The sequence below is a fragment of the Pecten maximus genome, chromosome 16 (genome assembly GCF_902652985.1).
Source record: "Pecten maximus chromosome 16, xPecMax1.1, whole genome shotgun sequence".
Lineage (NCBI taxonomy): Eukaryota > Metazoa > Mollusca > Bivalvia > Pectinida > Pectinidae > Pecten > Pecten maximus.
Window position 1 is genome coordinate 2,492,166 of NC_047030.1, and position 12,993 is coordinate 2,505,158.

At 34.6% G+C, this 12,993-nt stretch overlaps 1 protein-coding gene across 3 annotated transcripts in view; it reads left to right on the forward strand.

Annotated features, from left to right (window-relative positions):
* The window catches only part of LOC117314663 (zinc finger protein 793-like), a 306,489-nt gene that overhangs the window by 160,183 nt on the left and 133,313 nt on the right, over positions 1-12,993 (forward strand). The gene's annotated exons all lie outside the window — the stretch shown is intronic.

Below are 12,993 nucleotides of genomic sequence, written 5' to 3' on the forward strand. Positions count from 1 at the left end.
GAGATGTTACCAAACAACAGCATTCCGCCAAAGTTTTCTTTCGCAACAAACCGTTCAGAATAGATGTTAATGGGAAATTTTCTATGATTTGATTTGGTCTCATAAGAAGCTTCAGTGATGTTTTCTTTTGTATAAATACTTTTTTTGTGACTCGAAAAGAAAAAAATCACTTGAATTGTAACAAATATGGTTTAAGAAAGGAGAAGAAAACCGATAACATATAACCACTAAGTCATTGATATATAGGGTTGTAGATGTATACTATCGGTATCAAATTAAATCAAAGAAATTGGTGTCAATGTGGATGAACGTTTAACTTGGCATTGACAAATTAACAATGTGTACAAAGAACTATCTACATTTTTCAAATGAAACGTTTGAGTCCATTCCTCAGCCAGTCTTCATGTCTTACATATTTTAATTGTTTTGTCAATCCACAATTTAACTATAGTGTAAACATTTGGGGAAACATTTCACAAAATAATGCTGCCAAACTTGACAAACTTCTAAAACGAGCAGCTAGGATGATATTAAAATGTGATTTCAATGCACCCTCCTGTGATATGTATAAAATGTTTAACATGGTTACCTTTTCCTAAATGTTTTTTGTATACCAGTCAGTTTTGATGTTTAATGTTTTACATGGCTTGGCTCCAGAATATTTTAACAATTTTAGATATACTTTTGATGTCCATTCAAGATCTACCAGATCGTCAACAAATAACTTGTTTTACTTACCATCTTTTAAAACAAAATGTTAAAAAGATCTTTTACTTACCTGAGTCCATCTACATAGAATATTTACCTGAACATGTCAGAAACTCAACTTCATTTTTATCTTTTAAAAGAGTCCAAAAAAGTTTAGTATGGACTCATCTTAATGTGCTACTGCTTATTTTATCATACTTGTATGTCTGACTGGTTTTTTTTTTTTGTGATTCTCTGAGATGTACAATTTGTAAATACTGCATATTTAATGTCTACTTGACTAAAAGTATGGTGAGTGTTTGACTCGTTTTGCTATTTAGTACAGTGTATAAATAAAAACTATCATTCTTTTATATGAGGAATTTAAAAGAATTTGTGTATATATTATGCAATATGCATATTCAAATTAAGTTTTATATATATATGAGAATTTTACAAGAATGGAATGCTTCAGAATTCCATGTTAAGAACATCAGGTTTTCTTTTCAGGATAACATGCTTTTTAAAAAAAATATCAAAACTAAAGATTTAGAAACATCAGTTACGTAGATACCTTTATAAATTTAGCTGTGTTTAATAGCCCACCAGATCATCAGATGTTTGACTAGATCACCCGCCTCCCTCCGTGTTATATGTCTGTCCATCTATATTTTAAATAATCCTTGTTTTCGCTATTTCTGGAAGAAATAGTTGAGGGATATATTTCTGAAGCTTCACATAAAGGTTCTGCTTGGTCCCTTTGTGTACCCATTCAATTTTGATTCTGATTAGGAAAACAAAATGGCAACTTTTCAAGCTGTATTTCAAGAATTGTTCAATGATTCTTTAATTTACTGTATAAGAAAGGAAAGAGTTTTATTCAGTACAGTGTAAACCAGGCACAGGAGTGTGAGTATAGGAAATCATCATAACAATTCCTCACCATGGTTTTCTCTATAGTTGATATAGTGTTGTAACCTTCTGTCTTTTATGATAAATTTGGTAAGAATATCTTGCCATCTTGACCCACTGATCACTCCGCAGTTTGGCCTTGCCTATGAACAACTGACATGCTACAATATTGGAGCATTGCTATGATAGCAATAAGTCGTAGCCAGTATCGTGTCATAGAAACACATACAACAATGCCAGTTTACTGACGATTAGCAACAAGTCGTAGTCAGTATCGTGTCATAGAAACACATACAACAATGCCAGTTTACTGACGATTAGCAATAAGTCGTAGTCAGTATCGTGTCATAGAAACACATACAACAATGCCAGTTTACTGACGATTGGTAACATATGTCATAGCCAGTATCGTGTCGTAGATACTCATACAACAATGCCAGTTTACTGACGATTAGTAACATGTCATAGCCAGTATCGTGTCGTAGATACACATACAACAATGCCAGTTTACTGACGATTAGTAACAAGTCATAGTCAGCACAATGTCATAGAAACACATACAACAATGCCAGTTTACTGACGATTAGCAATAAGTCATAGTCAGTATCGTGTCATAGAAACACATACAACAATGCCAGTTTACTGACGATTAGCAACAAGTCGTAGTCAGTATCGTGTTGTAGAAACACATACAACAATGCCAGTTTACTGACGATTAGCAACAAGTCGTAGTCAGTATCGTGTCATAGAAACACATACAACAATGCCAGTTTACTGACGATTAGCAATAAGTCATAGCCAGCACAATGTCATAGAAACACATACAACAATGCCAGTTTACTGACGATTAATGTGTTTCACTGCTGTAGCATTCACTTCTAAATGTTTTGAATAGTTGCATTGGGCAGATTGAGCCATACCATTGCAACAACCTTGATATTGAACATCTAGTTACCACAAAATTTTGGTGATTTCTTTAAATGTTTCATTGATACATGTGATGACCAGCAACTGTCTGTGAGACATGGTTCAGCCCCGATTCCCATGTAATAATGAATATATGCCATCCAGAAGGTGTTTAAGGTCACAGAAATTTGACCTTTAACCTTGATCAATGGCCATCAAATGTGACCAGGTATAGGTTGAGTCATATCGATGGAATAGGTATTGGTATACCTTAATGATCAATATACGGTCAATCACTCACGTGCATATAACATGGTCAGTATACGGTCAATCACTCACGTGCATATAACATGGTCAGTATACGGTCAATCACTCACGTGCATATAACATGGTCAGTATACGGTCAATCACTCACGTCCATATAACATTATCTGTATAAGGTCAACCGCTCACGTGCATATAACATTATCTGTATAAGGTCAATCACTCACGTCCGTGTTACATGGTCAGTATTAAAGGTCGATCGTTCACATCGTATTACATGGTCAGTATTAATGTTGATCACTCATTTCCGTATTACATGATCAGTATACGGTCAATTGCTCACGTCCGTATCACATGATCAGTACATAGTCAATCACTCACATCCGTATCACATTGGTCAGTATTTAAGATCGATCACTCACATCCGTATCACATGGTCAGTATACGGTCAATCAGTCACGTCCGTGTTACATGATCAGTATTAAAGGTCGATCGCTCACATCGTATTACATGGTCAGTATTAATGTTGATCACTCATTTCCGTATCACATGGTCATTATACGGTCAATCACTCACATCCGTATCACATTGGTCAGTATTTAAGATCGATCACTCACATCCGTATCACATGGTCAGTATACGGTCAATCAGTCACGTCCGTGTTACATGATCAGTATTAAAGGTTGATCGCTCACATCGTATTACATGGTCAGTATTAATGTTGATCACTCATTTCCGTATCACATGATCAGTACACGGTCAATCACTCACGTCCGTGTTACATGGTCAGTATTTAAGATCGATCACTCATGTCCATATCACATGGTCAGTATATGGTCAATCACTCACTTCCGTTTCACATTATCAGTACACGGTCAATCACTCACGTCCGTGTTACATGCGGCACAGTAAGTTTAAGATTATGTTATTTCATTTTAAGGTCCTCGTGGTTTCAATTATGTATAAGTCTCATTTTGATCTTGTGTAAGGATTTCGTTGCAATATTTAACAAAATATAGTTAATCTCATTTGCAAAAAGAAATTGGAAAAAAAAATCAAAAATCTAGATATCTGTTGTTTATAGAACTTTTTTCACAAGATTTTTAACAAATTACCAATTTGGTAGCCATTTTGAAAAATGTATTTCCTGTCCTTGATGAAAGCCCAAATTTCACCTTTTTGGACTCCAGATTGATTGCTAAAATCATCTGTGTGTGCTAATAATTAAGCTTCCATAAGTTAGGAACAAAACTCTTTTTGTTAGTTCTGTAAGCATCATATACATGTCTGACAACACATACGGAAGACATTATATGGATTTGGCCAGTAAAAGATCAAAACAGCAAATTTCACTTTAAATCACATAATTAAAAATTGGTTTCTTTGGTCATAGAACAAAATACGACCACACCAATATATAATTTTTCCTTGCATTTTCTGCAATTACATTTCCAAAAATTAAAGAAAAGAAGTTTGATGTAGAAATTGTCTTTGACATCTCAGAGGTGTCGTTAAAATCAAAATCCCAAATGTCATTTACTTTATTCTTCACATCAAAGTGCAATTAATCACATTTGGTGTAAAATAGCCTTTGATCATAATGACTTAGTTACTTATATATGCATATGTCAGTAGACAATTTGAATTTCAAAGTATGAATATGCAGTTTAGATTTTGTCTTGCTATTTAGAATAATGTTGTATCCCACAATGTACATGTTTAGCCTGGATCAGCTTTTGTCTTAGTTTATAGTTCATATTTCTTAAAAAGTAAGTGCAGATGTTAAAAAATTTGTCACAATATCCTCAGAATAAATTTAATTCGCACCTTTGAGATCTTAGGTTTGAATTCTGAACTTTACCTAGAGTTTGTTAATCTGAACTTGACAGGTCTACATGCCTAGTTTCTTGTTATATAATAAATTAAAATAATCATAAGAGAATATTAATGATAATTATGCTTGATGCCTTTGTTTCATGTCAAATATCTTATCAATCATTGTTTTTATCAAATTTTCTATTCTATCAGTCATTTCAAAATATTATATGTGTACTCAGTATATCTTATAGAGGATATATCATGTAAGTGACTAATATGTGATATGGAATTTATTAAACAATTTCAATAATTTGATGTTGTCACAATCTTTATAAGGCAAATGGCATATCAAATTATCAAATAAGTTTAAAACTGTATATGTACTTCTATTGGTGTACTGAATTTTTTTCATGTTTCCAAATTTTAACAGATATCAAGTTGATGAATTGGCATGCCCAGATTGTTTTTATACCCCCCCCCCCCCCCCCCCCCCGCCATAAAATTGGGGGGCATTAGTGTTACCCATGTCAGTCCCGTTCTGTCCCGTCTTGTCCTGTCCCAATGAAATATCACAAGCTAATCTTAAGAACTGCTGATGTGATCCTCTCAAAACTGTGTTTCGGGGTGTCATACAGACATTTTCTAGTCTATAGAAACTGTATATAGAAAGTGCTATTAGCGTAATCATGAAAATGCTATTATAATTTAGCAAAATGGTTCCAGTGTGAAAGGCACTAAAATAAGATTACTATTAAAATCTGTACCTTTACAGTAAATTCCTTATGATATAACCACGAGTGAAGATTAAGCTGTTCATATAACTCATATTTTATAAGAATTTAAGTGAAATAAAGCTTTCAAATTAATCTCTATGAAAGATGGACAATTTTTTTTATTGACAACATGTATTTCCTCTAGACAGACAGTTGTGAGACATCATTTAGTGATATACTGGAATGAAAGCCTACAAAATTGATTTGACTGTGAATTAACTGCAATTCAGCTTTGCATCTGTTTAAATGACTTAGATCTAGATCAACTTCAAAGTTGCATTAGAAGCAGGTGAGAGTTGCAGGCCCATTTGGCCTCTTGTTACACCTGTGTCCTGTGGTATTTTTGACATGGTGGTATTACAAAATTGATAGAACAGCTAATGTATGTGATAAAAATGGATCTGTTTATCAATAACATGTTCACAGAATTTCATATCATTGTACCGAAAGACAACAGTATATATTAATCTCGTGGACTTAGCATTATTGCAGTTCAGTTATAATATCAATTCATCGTGTAACCCTGGTAAATACTAGCCGCAATATACCGCTCAGATGGAGAGATGTCTTTAGCTCGATCGGTTGAGCGTAAGACTAGTAAGCCAGAGGTCCCAGGTTTCGATCCCTAGCGGAGGCAGTGATTTAGATTTAATTAATCATGCGCTCTGTTACAATTGTACCACATATTCATCCTGTTATCCAAGGAATGTCTCTAGTGTTATATGCCCTGGTGTGTTTTTCGTTGGTTACGCCAGTCAGGAATTGATTGTGACGTCATAATATGGACAATGATGTTGATGTCATGAATTGTGAATGGATCAACAAAATGGATGTCTTAATTAACTTGATTGATTCTTTCATATTTTACCTTTAAACCTGTCAAAACATAGGTTTTCTGAGTTATGTGATAAAAAGTATCTTTGATTTTGTTTCATTTCATCTGAGATGCTATGAAACTTTTTTTTTTTTTTTTGCTTTACAAGGCTTGCAAAAAAAACCTTACCTAAGACTTGTTTCATCAATCCCATATGAAAGGAAAACTCGTATGTGGCTCTCTGAGTTAACGATTTAGCACCAGGATATGTATGGTAATGTAAAACAAATACCAGACTGTCATACCCACACACAAAAAATTAACATTGCAATTACAAAATCAAAACAATTTTTTTATCAAGAGTCAATTTTGTTGATTTTGTAATTCTTGAAGGCCATCATGACCTACTTAAAACATTTTGTGCGAATTGAACAAAAAATAAATAGATATTCGGAGGAATGTGATCAGTGAGGGTCTGATTGCGTTCCGATACTTGGCTAAGCCAATCAGCTGTGCAGCAGGCACTGTGTATGTTCCGGCATATTTAATTATAGAAAAACGTGTATTGATTGCGTTACTGTGTGTACCAATATGTTAAAATTATTTCTGACATTTCCTCAGCGGCAAAAATTTGCCCTCCGAAGGTCATGAGGGTTGATGATGAGAGTGTTGTGTTTTTATCACAAAATGACAATTCCAAGTTCAGCTTTGGCTGCTGCTACTGCCGATGATGCTCGACTGATATTGTGGATGCACATACAGGGGGGAAAATGGTGTGATATGTCCTACAGTTGTAACTTTGCTTACAATCTTATTTTTGATAGCCCTGGACAATTTAGTTCATATTCACTTCATAGCATTAGCAAGATCAAAAGTCAAAGGAGACATTTGACCATTTTGGAATCAAAAAGCTTGTGTACAAGATATCTCCTGAAACTCGTAATAGATCTAGTTCATATTCGCACATTAACCTTACAGCATTATATTCGATACCTGAATAGACTTTAGTGTTCATTACGTAAGGTTAAAGGTCAAATGTCACAAATTATGACCACTTCAAAATAAAAATAAATTGCTGCAGATATTTGATGAACCTCTAGACAGATTTACTATATCAGTGAGGGGGTTGGGTTATATCTATATGAACCTCTAGACAGATTTACTATATAAGTGAGGGGGTTGGGTTATATCTATATGAACCTCTAGACAGATTTACTATATCAGTGAGGGGGTGGGGTTATATCTATATGAACCTCTAGACAGATTTACTATATCAGTGAGGGGGTGGGGTTATATCTATATGAACCTCTAGACAGATTTACTATATCAGTGAGGGGGTTGGGTTATATCTATATGAACCTCTAGACAGATTTACTATATAAGTGAGGGGGTTGGGTTATATCTATATGAACCTCTAGACAGATTTACTATATCAGTGAGGGGGTTGGGTTATATCTATATGAACCTCTAGACAGATTTACTATATCAGTGAGGGGGTTGGGTTATATCTATATGAACCTCTATAGACAGATTTACTATATAAGTGAGGGGGTTGGGTTATATCTATATGAACCTCTATAGACAGATTTACTATATCAGTGAGGGGGTTGGGTTATATCTATATGAACCTCTAGACAGATTTACTATATAAGTGAGGGGGTTGGGTTATATCTATATGAACCTCTATAGACAGATTTACTATATCAGTGAGGGGGTTGGGTTATATCTATATGAGCCTTGGCCTCACACTCAGCTTTTAGCAATTGTCTAAATGAATGCCTTTCTTTATAAATAATGCCATTGCGGTTGACAAGAAAGACTTCATTGAACTTTATTGTTTTATGAACACCAAATTAAGAGTTAATCGTACAATGTTCAATGAACACCAAAGTAAAGATTTAATTGTACAATGTTTTATGAACACCATTTGTTTAAATTCTTTTGATATTGTAAGTATTTGAATCAAATAGAAACAACATAGTGCAACATTACACTATGTGTCAATTAAAATTCAAAGCATGAAATCAACTGTATAAGCAACTCATGACATGCAGTTAAGGAGGCACATGTCTGAAATTTTAGTAAGCAGATTTTGCTCGTTCCTGCATGTACATTAATATGTATTGATAATAGAAATAAGTCACAAATTAAAAAACATAACACTGTTTGCAAATAACTTAATTCAATAGTTTGTTTGGGGTATTGACAGAGATTGTAATGAACAAAAAAGAATTTGTTCAAAATGATTGAATGGTACTTGTTGCTCGTACTAGTTTTGAAAATGTGAAGTTTTCTCTTTGGTCGGTAAGGAAATATTGACCCATTTTCTCCATGCTTTACTCATTGTGCTTGCCCACAGTAAAGTAGAAGAATTTTTTAAGATACCATGCACACACCACACACATACCGAATTATGCAGACATGCACTTCTGATCTCGGATAACTGACCTCGGAATGACCTCCGCTGCAACCTTGTATAGAATTATCTAGCTTCATTGAGCCTGCACAAGTCCTCTCCCTCACCACTAAGTTTGTAACGCATTTAATTACACATACTCATGCTCAAACACAAAAACATGCAAAATTTTAGTTCCAGTGAGCTGTATGCCTGTACGAATATAGTCACGCACCAAAAAAACCAACGAGGCAGATTACTCTGAAGAAAAAGCATTTGTGCGGCTCTGCTCATTTGAAAAAAAATTACGGGCAAGTTAAAACATACCTGTGCATACCAGTATATCTTTTATAGTCTACTTATTGTGTATGGAAATTTTTCATAATATACAGTAAAGATAATGTGTTCAGCCAATGAATGAGGAGTTAAACCCTTGTTAGAAAATCACTCGCTGATTGTGATCGCAAAAATAAACAGATTCTTAGATTCTAGATACCTAGTAAATGTGATGGGCAAACAAATTGAAATGAAATCCTAAATCCTTTATTGTTATGTGATGCTAAAAAAAAAGGAATTATTAGAAAAAAAAAGAAAAAAAAAAAAATTTAAAATTAAAATAAAGGAAACAGAATTGAAATTGAAGTTGGAAAAAGAGAACATTGTTTGGGTGATGTTGAAATGAATTAAGAAATAGAATCGTAAATTCTAAAGTAAGTTAGCCACAATGAAACTTCATTTTGTGTTAGAAATAAAATAATCAGAAAAGGAATAAGCAGGTAATTAAATTAAGTTTCTAGATCATAGTCAGTGGTTGAGTCTGTGATTTATTGTGTAAGCTGAAAAAGGCGACTATAGGTATCACTATGTCGGCATCAGCGGCGGCGTCCTCCGCACAATGGTTTTCGTGCAATAGCTTAGTTCCCTTGGGCCAATCAAACTCAAACTTCATACAGTGCTTCCTTACCAAAAGTGCTTGCTTGGGATTGCTTTTCATGTTCAAAGGTTAAAGGTCAAGGTCACTGTTACTATTAATAGATTTTTTTTTTCCATGTGATAACTTGAGTTTTCCTTTGCCAATCAGGTTCAGACTTCATACAGTGCTTCCTTATCAAAAGTGCTTGCATAAATTGCTTTTCAGGTTAAGAGGTCAAAGGTCATTGTTACTTTAAATAGAAAATAGGTTTGCTTGCAATAACTTGAGATCGCATGCGCCAATCAAACACAAACTTGATGCATTGCATTCTTACAGGAAGTGCTTGCTTGGGATTGCTTTCAGGTTCGATGTTCAAACGTCAAAGGTCAAGGTCACTGTTTCTATTTGTAGAAAAATGGTTTCCATGCATAACTCGAGTTCCCTTATCAAACTCAAACTTTGTATGGTGTTTCCTTATCAAAAGTGCTTGCTTGCATGCATGGGATTGCTGTCCAGGTTCGAAGGTCAAAGGTCAAGGTAACTGTAAATAGATAGAAATCTGTCCAGTTCCCTTTTGGTCAATCAACCTAAAACTTCATATATATCAAGGTGCTTACTGGTTTCTGTATGAAAATTAAACCAAATTAAACTTGGAAACTTTGCATGAAACTTGTTTTGATTTGCGGAGATTGAAACATCATCATATATGTACATTGGATAGCTTACTTTTAGTTATGGATATGGGGATGCACTAGATTTAGCGGAAAAATCATGTTTCTCTTAATGTCACATACCTGTTAATATCATGACTCTGTCTGACAAATGCAACATGATATAAAGAGGAATGCAGTGTATCATCCATGAGTTCATTCATTGGATGGGAATCCATCCGGTAAATCATACAAATTACACTTTGAATAGATACATCGAATATCAAAGCTGTTTCATCCACTTCTTGTATTGATAGATGTTTGTTAATGGACATGTAAAATGTATTTGTGTATGCCGAGAATTAACAAAAGGTGTACAATTTAGAGAATCCCTTCAGATTGTTCTAACAAAAAAGGACTATCAAACAGTTGTTAATTAATCCATACAGAACCATCTTATAAAGCAATTAGTTTTGACATGAATTTTCAATTTTTATATGAAAAAAATTGAGGAATGTCTACCCCGGTATTTACTGTGGGCATCTCACAGCTTCATGACTATGTGAGAGAGAAATAAAAAAAATTTATTTTGAATGCTCTTCTTGAGTCAAACGTTCAACAATTTTGAATGTTCAAATCAGAGAGAAATAAAAATGAACTTTGTTGCTTTAGCAATTATTTAAATAGATTCATATCAGCTCATTTAAATTGGAAGTCTAGTGACCTTATATGACTTTATCCTATATATTTAGGAAGGGCATGATTCACATAGACCTTGACTCTCCGTAGAAGTGTTTAATAGAGGAAATAAGAAAGCATAAATTAGCATTACAAATTAATTACAATTGGCAGGGGGTGGGCTTATTGCCAGACATGGGCTTGTTATTCCAATACAGGTGAAATGGGGAGGGTGGTAGGTTTCCTCCCTGTCTGTCTGTCTGTCCGTCCGTCCGTCCGTCCATCCATCCACTCAGTTTTCCGCACTTTTCTCAGCCAAGCTCCAAGGTATGTTGGTGAAAGTTGGTATATAACTTCAGTATGAGAAGCTTCAGATCAAGTTTGAGTTTCAGGGTTTTTGGGTCAAGGTTACTAATTTTTAGCGGGAGCCCGTAGGGGACGAGTATTTGTTTAGCAATACTCCCAGATTACCTGTTGCTGATAGTGCTACAGTTGTACTACATTATGATAAACTGATATAATTAGGCGACAGTATAGGTCTCCGAGTCCTATATATCTTGATGTCAATTTCAGTTGTGGTGGCTTATCTACAACAATACATCCTATTTTGTCATTATATAGAGTTACTGGAGTAAGACCAAAATCTGCATTCTCCTTCAATAGATATCATGTGTTAAATGCTTTTATGAGGTATCCTGGTGGTACTGATCATGTTGATGTTTGTGGAGAAATTTGAATTTGAGACGATTTATAAATGGCTGTTTCAAAACCTATTTATAGATGGAAATGATTGATTTAACATATTCTCGTTAATTGTTTTCCAAATTTCTGGTTTAGTAAAGTCATACAGCTATATATACAAGGTATATACACAAAACAGACTTAAAAGGAACCATTGGAGACAATTTTACGGCTGACTTATCTGTGAACAGATAAGCAGACATGGAATATTTTCATCATGACAAATATGTGTTAGTGACTTTTTATTGAAATTATTTTAAATTTGATTTGTTAGAAATAATTATTTATAATTGTGAAAGTTTCTTAAGATGTTTCATGAACATAGCGTTCCTACCTATACTTAACTACCCATTCCGTTCCCTGTACTGTTTGAATGTTTTATTTTTTTCGTTCAAAGATATACTTTCAATTTCTAATCACTAATGTTCAGGTCGAATGGCCAAAATCAATTGGCAAGGGAGCTTATGCCAAAGAGCGTCTGTCCGGCGTCAACTTTTCCATTTAAACAACTTCTCAATAACCAAGTGGCTCAGAGACCTAATATTAGGCCTGTAGCGTGCTGGGATGAAGGGATAAGTTTGTTTAAATAAATGACCTTGACTCTGCTAAAGAAACATATATTATTAGAACATATTTTTGCGGTATAGATTCAGTTATCGCTATTTCTTTGATCAAGAACTACAGATATAGTTGTTTTTAAGTTTTTACAAACACAATTTTATATAAGGTGTATAGTTACATTGTGTTCAGAGGAATATAGCCAATTTGTAGAACAATAGAGCTGGTTTGTAGTTCCATTGTGTTCAGAGGAATATAGTCAATCTATAGCATAGCATCTAGGTAACAACTAAAATACTTGGACTATTGAGAGGAGAATGATGCTAAAAATAGAACTTATGTCATCAAGGAAAGTGTTTGAGAAGTATGATAGTCCTTTAAGTTGAACACGAAGGCCAGGACTGATTAAACAAGACCGACTCCTTGATAGAGTTTTCCTAGACAAATATAGTCTAGATAGTTGTGTGGTTTCGTCACTGTGTCCTTAAGGCCCATAGAAGCAAAAACCAAGGACATCCAAGATGGACAGAAAGATTAGCAGACAGCCTAACTGTCTGTTGAGATAATTTCCAGCCAATGAAACAAAAAAATATTAGCTGTAATTTGGTCTTTATGACAAGGCAAATATGAGACGGGGAGAGAGCAAATAACAGGGGATTGATTTAGTCTGACCCTCTACATTGACGGAGATAAAAAAATGTGGGGCATGTTATGTAATCTGTCTGTAAACTGGAGGCCTCTCTAGTGCACTAGTGTATGGTATATACGCCGATGTGTCGACAGCACTTCCCCACCCCACCGAGCTAAGGGCGCGGTCAGTATAATACCCATGGGGTGGGAGCACGGACTAAGTATTGTACAGGAACACGAGGTCAGCTTCGCGA